Raw genomic sequence first — 9,104 nt, forward strand, 5'->3', positions numbered from 1 at the left:
TTCTTCATACCTCCTTTTCCATCATTGGACTGTTCTTTTGCTGATCTTCGTCATCCCGGCTATTTTCTTTGTTGACATGTCAGCATTGGCCAAATCATCGACAGTTGTCTCCTTCCTGCAAGGAAGCGCCGCGGTGCCGTGTGCAAAATGGCGTTGTGTGCATTCAACCGCCAGTCACGGTCAAGCGAGCGTTTGAGAAGGCATGTTATTATATCATTATTTAGGATTATGAAAATTGACATATAAATGAGTGATTTCATTTCAGTTACAATGTTCTCTTGATTTGAGTATAACCATGGAAAATATTTATTATTTAAGGCAAGGTGCGACATCACTCCTGTACGGTAGTGAGTGGGTACGGTTGAGGGACCACGTTGGGTGTCGACCAGTAGTAGGTTTTGGGGGGGTAGTAAATAGCATGGAAGGGGTGACAAGGGTAAGAGATGGTTTTCGTGGTGGTTATGGTAATGTGTGGTAGCGAGTGAGTACAGTATGTTTGTACTTTCATTGTATTCAAAAATGTATATTTCTCCAAATCTGAACCAGTGTAGCTCAATAAAAATGTTCAATATATATATATATATATATATATATATATATATATATATATATATATATATATATATATATATATATATATATATATATATATATATATATTATATATTTTTGCAATCGGTCCAATTGGACCGTCCTTGTCAGCAAAAAGTCACGCTACCGTTCTTGGGGTAACGGTTTTTTTTTTTTTTGGGGGGGAGGGTGTTAGGCCATGGGAGAGAGAGAGAGAGAGCATCCACAGAAACATCCATCCATCCAGCCACCCAGCCAGACACCTAGAGATACAGACAGACAGAATATTCATGTTCCCCCCCCCTCCCAATAACAACCGTTGCTACATGCCATCAGAGAGAGAGAGAGAGAGAGAGAGAGAGAGAGAGAGAGAGAGAGAGAGAGAGAGATGTATGGTAGCGAGTGTATGCGGGGCCACGTTTAGGTGTCTACTAGTAGGATTTGCGGGGTAGTCAGTAATACGGGAGATGGTTACAAGGGGCTATGGTAGTTATGGAAGGGGCTTGATATGGTAGAGGGGTCATGTTGGGTGTTGAACATAAGGTATATGAGGGTCGTAAGTAGTGTGGGAGGGTTCAAAAGTGGCTGTGCTGACGAGAATAGGTGTATGGCAGCGAGGGCTTCTGTAGTAATGGTGGAAGGAAGGAAAGAAGGAAGGAGGAGAAGAAGACGAAGAGGAAGAAAAGTAGGAGAGAGGGGAAGAAGGTGGACCACAGAATTGTCACGGGTACTGCTATAGTTAAACTGTTACAAATAGTCCGTTTGGGCGAGTTAGCTTCACTTCCTGCCTGGCGCCTGACCGCGGGCCCCGTGGGGCGTGGGCGGGGCCTTGCTCCCAGCCCCCCTGCTCGCTGCTCCCGCAGTCTTCCAGAGGCCCATAGACCCCGGGGGAAGCTTCCAGCACAACACTGTGTTATCAAAGTAGCGTGCTCAGTGATAATGGTGATCTGTGGTGTATATGGGTGTTACAGTGGCTCAACTGCGGAAAGTCGTCAAGGTGTTAAGTTCATTAGGTTTCCTAGAGACAAACAAGCCTTGAAGAAGTGGATTTTGGCCTGCAAACGAAAAGATTAATAAAGTGAGGGTGAAGTCTGCGCGGGTGAAGTCCAAACATTTTCCAAGAAAGTAATAACATTAAAGAAAAGCCAACAAAGCTCTATAGTGAAAGTTTGGTAAGGGTAAATTCATTTAGTTAAAGATTTGTGTAAATATTATACAATATAAAGATATGTATATAACAAAAATATTTTCATTATATTACAGGATTAGTTACCCCTGCAAATTAAGCTGTAGAACACTAATTTTCAGAAAAGATAAGAAAACGTAAGCATCGATGGTAAACAGAGCAATCGATATTTCTGCAGCTTGTTTACCATGTTTCTCACATTATTTATATTATTGTATAGTATTAGCCAACACAACAGCTGCCTAATTTAATGACTTATCCTTAGCAATGAAAAAGGCTCAAAATCTGACCATGAATAAGAATAAATAAGGGTTTTCTAGTACATTTTATACCGTGAGAGTGAACCAGATGACATACCGCAGTCATGACGTCATCGATGACGTTTCAGTGAGCTATCCTTATAGTATATCATCCTAACGGACCCCCCCACACACACACACATTGGAAGGCAGCGTGACGTCATAGCATGCATAATAAAGCTGTGTAATGAAACACACGAGAGAAAAAAATCCTGCTCCCGTCGGGAATCGAACCAGCGATCAAAGAGGCGGGTATGCCCCGCCTTAACCACTCGGCCATGGAGATGCCCTTCTTATGAGGCGAGCTAGGGAAGACTTGGTCATCAGGCCGGCCGGTCAGCTGCAATACAAAGTAAAGCCAGCGCAGAGTAAATAATTATAAGAAATACTAAGCTTTGCAAATTCCTGTCCATTAAGGTATGTCCATAATATACACCTCTACTTAGAGCAAGAGAGTTTCGATAAACAAGTTTTGGATCACTTACTTAATTAACCGACGCGTCCTTGGCATCTTATGTATAAACGTGAACGGGCTCAGTCCGAATTCTTACTTGACCGACGCGTCCTTCCCAGCAAACCAGCACCGTTAGCAGAAGGGCGGCCACCGTCGGCAAAATTTGTGACGTCAATTCGACGGAGGGCCTCCGTACTCCCAGCAAATATAACGGTCGGCAGAAGGGCGGTCACCGTCAGCAAAATTTCTGACGTCAAATCGACGGATGGCCTCCGTACTCCAACGACTTTAAGGGTGGTATTGCTAGACGGATGGTCGAGGACAAGTTACTTCCCATGAAGTCAAGTCGCTACTGAGAGTACTTGAAATGCCCGCCAAAATACTGGAACATGGTCGAGTTTCGAGGACACGGGTACCCCCGTGTCTTCGTCGAAAACGTGATTTAAATTGTTATCAGAATTTAGACAATGTAAAAAATACAATAAATTATAAAATAAATTTTCGGGAAAAAAAATATCCTATTAGGCAGAACACTAGTGTTTCTCTGACAACAGTACCCGTTCCGCGTTTTACAAGAATAAAGCGTCGTGACGACAACAAGCTCCCCCCTCCGGCCTGGCGTCACGCGGGAGAGGAAGGCTGCCGCCATTACTACAATTCATCATCCATATACAGGTAAGACCAAGCGTATTTTCCCGGCTGTGAATGATTGTTTAGTGTTTTTAAGGTGGCAGGATACGTTAGGCGGGATAAGGCGTGTTTACAACTTGCTGGAAGGCTGACAGGAGGCTCGCCTTTCATCGCCATGCCGTAGCCCCAACAAAATGTATTATTACACCCGGGTGAGGGAGCTTGACAGGATGTATGATCTTATTATTCGTGCTTGGTAATACCAAGAGGTCTCCGTGGTCTAGTGGTCAGCGTGGCTGACTACTACTACTACGCGGCCCCGTGTCCGAATCATGACCCGAGGAGTCAGCGTGCTGCTCACCCAGCTGTTCATCCTCCCTCTCGGGGTGGTTGATAAATGGGTACCTGGGGAAACCTGGGGAAGGTAAACTGTGGTAACCCGGATGTCACACTGGCCCTGTGTCCCGGGGTGTTGGGCTCCCTCCTACCACAGGCTCACGTGTTCATGCAACGGAGAACCCACGCGCAGCGCAGCTATAGCGTGTGCCCCCAACTTAACTTTGGTAATACTACAGTGAGCCTGACGCCAGTAAACCTCAATAAGTATGAATTGTGAATGCTATGAAATAGGTCAAGGAAGCAGCCTTCATTACTGAGCCTGCCCACCCCAGCATGGCCAATATTAATATTTCACACCATTATGGGGAATAATTACATTGGCCATCTAAGCTCTTGCTTATATTCAGACAGACCTTGATGCTTAAGTGCCAATTCAAATGAAAATAATCCTTGATGAGGGTGATGACACAAAAGATTAAATATAATTTTTATTACAGAAAAAGCAGCAATGGCAGCCTACAGACACCTGCTACGTAGAGTGGCTCACGTGGGACAATGGGAAGACCTGGCCATCAGGAGGAGAACCCGTTTGTTCAGGAGCCGTAGGGATCCCTTTGAAATGTACTCGGAAGAGGAGTTCACTCAACGCTTTCGGCTCTCCAAGCAAGTCACCCTGGATCTCTTATAAAAAATCCAGCACCTATTGCCAGATTCTACCAGGAAAAGAGGTAAGCTTAAAATATCATAGGTCTGAAAATATAAAAATGACATTCTTTACAGGTACTTTAATCAGACCTGATCAAGCTGTGGCTAGCAAGATTAATGTACTGATGCTTAACTGCAACAGGAGCCGATTCAGGAAAAAAGTTTGCCGGAGGCCCGATTGTTGAAAAGTCCGATGAAATTGCCTACCACACAATTTGAAATGTCCTGCGAGTTTTGTTGTTATAGCCGCAGCGCACTTCTGAGCTAGTTTCCAGTATTCGCTCAGGACCATGGGGGGGCGGCCCCTGGGTCCCCCTTTAGATCTGTCAACGAACCACAACCATAAACAGGGACAGCCCTGATAGTTTTCAAATTATACGAGGTGCCAAAGTCACAGATCCATACCCTAGTTATTCTCAGCTATGTAAAAATATGTCTACATATATGTCTATGATTTTTTTTGTCAAATTATCATTCTTAAGGAATAAATATTTATTTCATATTTCCTAGCGATAGAGTTTATGTCAAAGCAAACAATTCAATTCAACATATCTTTTGACACACTTTTCTAACATGAGTTTCTGTTGTCAGCCATAATTTATGTGGGGGGGCTAGGGCTACAGCCCATCCAATGTTTTTCAATCAGCCTTAAAATGCCCCTAAAAGTGCCTATTTACAAAATATTCCCTCACCTGCACATCCTTGCTTCGATCGCTACCCTCTTCCCCCGCCCACCTCATGAAACTATGCTGCCTTCTAGACCCCTGCAAAAATCTGCAAAAATTATGGGCTTGGTTATTGATTGGTTGAAAAGTAGGATAAGGCAGTCATCCACATTCTCAGTGGAAGTAAGGTGAAGGTAGGGGCACATACTATAGTTGCACATGGCCTGAGTGCTGACCTCTGTCACATTAGCACTATAGCCTGTGGTGGATATGAACCCATTACCTCAAAAGAGAGGGCAGGTGTAACATCTGGGTTACCACAGGTTTCCACAGGTACCCATTAATTTGACAGGCACAAGAGGGAGAATGAACAGTTGGGTGAGGTGCACACCGACTGGGATTTGAACCTAGATCTGCGGATTTGTAGCTTGGCACGATAACCACATCACCATGGAGGTGCAGTCATCAGGAATTATTATTATTGCTATTGTTGTTATTATTATTATTATTATTATTATTATTATTATTATTATTATTATTTATTGTTATTATAATTATAATTATTATTATTTTCATTATTATTAATTAATTTATTATTATTATTATTATATTTTTTTTTATAATTATTATTATTTTCATTATTATTAATTAATTTATTATTATTATTATTATTATTATTATTATTATTATTATTATTATTATTATTATTATTATTATTTATTGTTATAATTATTGTTATTATTTTCATTATTATTAATTAATTTATTATTATTATTATTATTATTACTATTATTTATTATTATTGTTATAATTATTATTATTATCATTATTATTATTATTATTATTATTATTATTATTATTATTATTATTATTATTATTATTATTATTATTATTATTATTTTTGTTATTATTATTATTATTATTATTTTCATTATTATTATTATTATTATTATTATTATTATTATTATTATTATTATTAATATTATCATTATTATTATTATTAATATTATCATTATTATTATTATTAATATTATTATCAGCCTGTTTCCGGATGTCAGGAGTATACTGGGCCCTGGGAGAACCTTCTTTTCTCTTGTAGGTACACACCATCCCGAAACAAAACAGAAGTGTGTACCATTTATGTAGCTGTGATCTCTTGTACCCCATTATGGTGGTCTCAACTACCCCATGTTATATAACGATCAATACAAAGGAAACATTAACATTGATCACCTCCACATTGGCTGTATACTTACATAGGATGCCTGGCTACAGATCACAGAAATTGGACTTGGCAGAGGGACACGGCTTGTGTACAGCACACCTTAGCGTTACTGGGTCACATTCCTCGAATATACATACACAAATGAATAGGAATGAGGGGTACTTGTGGAATGAGTGAAAAGATGTGGTTTACATTTTCAGATCTTATGTACTTGAATGTCTAAAAAACAGAAGTTAACAAAACAGTCCTACCTGTTATTTTTTATTTTTTTTTAATTTTTAAAAGAAATTTCCTTAGCTGGTCCCAGTTGCCCCAGGTGGTCGCAATAGCCCCGTTATATGGTGTGTGTGTATATATATATATATATATATATATATATATATATATATATATATATATATATATATATATATATATCTATATATATATATATATATATATATATATACACGTATATATAATTCTGATAAATATTTCTTTCTTACAGGGCTTCCAATCCCACCACGTCTGCAGCTGCTGGTAACCCTCCGCTACTATGCCACTGGGAGCTTCCAGCTTGACATGGGGGATTGCTGTGACATGTCGCAGCCCAGTGTATCTACCTGTGTCAAAACTGTGACCAGTGCAATCTGCCAGCTAGCAGGGAACTACATAAAGTTCCCCAGTCCTGCTGAAGAACAGGATGTCATGCGACAATTTGCCGAGGTAGCTGCCATGCCCGGAGTTATTGGATGTGTAGATGGTGTACACATCCCAATCATCAGTCCAGGTGGAGAAGATGCATAACTTTACCGCTGCAGGAAAGGCTTTTTTTCATTGAATATAATGGGGGTCTGCAACTCATCCATGCTCTTCACAAATCTGGTCGTAAACTGGCAAGGTAGTGCACATGATGCCCGCATCTTCAGTGAGTCTGTTTTGTGTGCTACTCTGGAGGGAGGGCAGTACAGAGGATACTTATTGGGGGATTCGGGCTATGCCTGTAAAAGCTACCTTTTAACTCCCATTCGAATTCCTCGTACTGTTAAGGAGAGGCATTACAATGCCTCTCACATCAAAACAAGGAACCTGATCGAGAGAACGTTCGGGATTTGGAAAAAAAGATTTGCTATTCTCTCAAAGCCAATGAGAACAGCACTCTCAACATAAAAAAAAATTGTGACTGCATGTGCCATCCTGCACAATATTGCAATCCTCAACAAACTCCCCATTGACATGCCAGAAGAAGAACTTGAGCCCATCAACATAAATATACTTGCAGAGGATGATGTAGGCACTGGAAATGCTCGCACAGCTTCCATTGTTGAGAGATTCTTTTAGATCTTCTGTGGATGTCAAAATGTACACCATTGAGTGCTGGCAATGGAACCCAGGCTTCTGGATAGGAGTCAGGGCAGCAAGCCAACCGAGCCATCGATGATTTAAAAGTTCTCCGTCTAGTCCAAGACCTACACTGCCCATGGTGCCTCACACAGCCTAACACACCAGAACATTTTCTGCTCCACTGCCCAAGATTCCACTCCCTCCACACCAACCTCAAATTAAGCATCCCTAACCAGACTCAACATCCACAGGCCAACTTTACATAGAAGGCCTGCTGGGCAGCGACACCCTCAGCCCCAACACTGCCAGAAGTCCTGGCAACTCAACAGGATCTAACCCCTCCCCTGGTGACACATCGACAGAATAACAACATCCGCTAACATTTCCCACTGATGGGGCTCAGGAGGCAGTGGTCCCACAGCCTAACCAGCCCCATAAAACACCCCAGAAAAAGATGATCCCAGAGGCCACTTCTCTGGCACTGTATCTGACATCCTAGCCCCCACTGTGGATATGCAGGAAAGGTGACTTCGCCCACACTCATGGTAGCTGGAAATGCTTTTATTTAACCCACAGTATCACATGCGGTGCTATATATATTAGAGGAACTGCAATAACACATTGAAAATTCAGTAATCTACATGACAAAATTTTTCACTATTATTGCAGTTTTTCTAATGTAAATATATACTACAGGTGGCATTATGGGTTGACTAAAAGCGATTAAAAGCGTTTCCAGCTACCATGAGTGTGAGCGAGGTCACTTTTCCTTCATATCCACAGTAATGAACCAGGTGTCAGGTATAATGCTACATAAATGCCCTTGGCATGGTGACCTCAGTAGCTCACTTGGGTTGATTTATACACAGATAGCCCAGGTTTTATCTTTTTTTTCCAGCCTATAGTGCTTTTAGGCTTTCTTGAGAGACCTGGATGGTAGTCGGCCCTAGCCCGTCATGATGCAGGCAAGTGTTTTATAGTGGCGCCGTCTTTTCTTGGTGTGGTGGTTGGTCACAGTGGTGTACATTTTGAGATCTTTATTGTAGTTTCTCTAATAATAAGTTATGTTTGTTCAGGAAATGAAAATAGCTTGTAAGATTTTGCATATATATTTTCCGATCAAAATTTACAGTCTCTTTAATTTGTTCATTTCCTGTCTGAAGCCTATACGTACATAATCATGATATAAATAAATGAACAAAAATATTTATCAAACATCACTGAATATAATGTATTTCCTACTACAACTACTACTACTAACACTAGTTAATGTTGGCAATATATGCTAAAATGCTGATGATAGAGAGATTGGCAGAGTAATTGAGTCGGATCGGGTCGCTAGTATTCTCCAGGATGAACTAGACAGATTGCGTGAATGGGCAGGGAAGTGGCAGATGGAGTTCAATGTCTGGAAGTGCAAAGAATGGGCTAATCACTCTGACGTAATATTCTTGATGTATAAATAAAAACCCACACTGGCAGACGATAGTTATATTTTTAACTAAACAGTTTCGGTGGACACTGCCACCATCTTCAGTGGTGTAAAGAAAGATCACTGAAGATGATGGCAGTGTTGGTTTTTATTTATACATCTGGAAGTGCAGTACTCTGAGTGTATATGGGAACAACCCCTCATAATTATTGGTTAAATGACGCTCCCCTAAGAAGATCAAGGTGTGAGAGGAATTCAGGGATCTTGATGACCTCT

At 40.8% G+C, this 9,104-nt stretch overlaps 1 pseudogene; it reads left to right on the forward strand.

Moving 5' to 3' along the window:
* Positions 1-3,037: 3,037 nt before the first annotated feature.
* On the forward strand, positions 3,038-7,393 carry LOC126992036 (putative nuclease HARBI1; annotated as a pseudogene).
* The last annotated feature ends 1,711 nt before the right edge of the window (positions 7,394-9,104 follow it).

The sequence above is a fragment of the Eriocheir sinensis genome, unplaced genomic scaffold (genome assembly GCF_024679095.1).
Source record: "Eriocheir sinensis breed Jianghai 21 unplaced genomic scaffold, ASM2467909v1 Scaffold388, whole genome shotgun sequence".
Lineage (NCBI taxonomy): Eukaryota > Metazoa > Arthropoda > Malacostraca > Decapoda > Varunidae > Eriocheir > Eriocheir sinensis.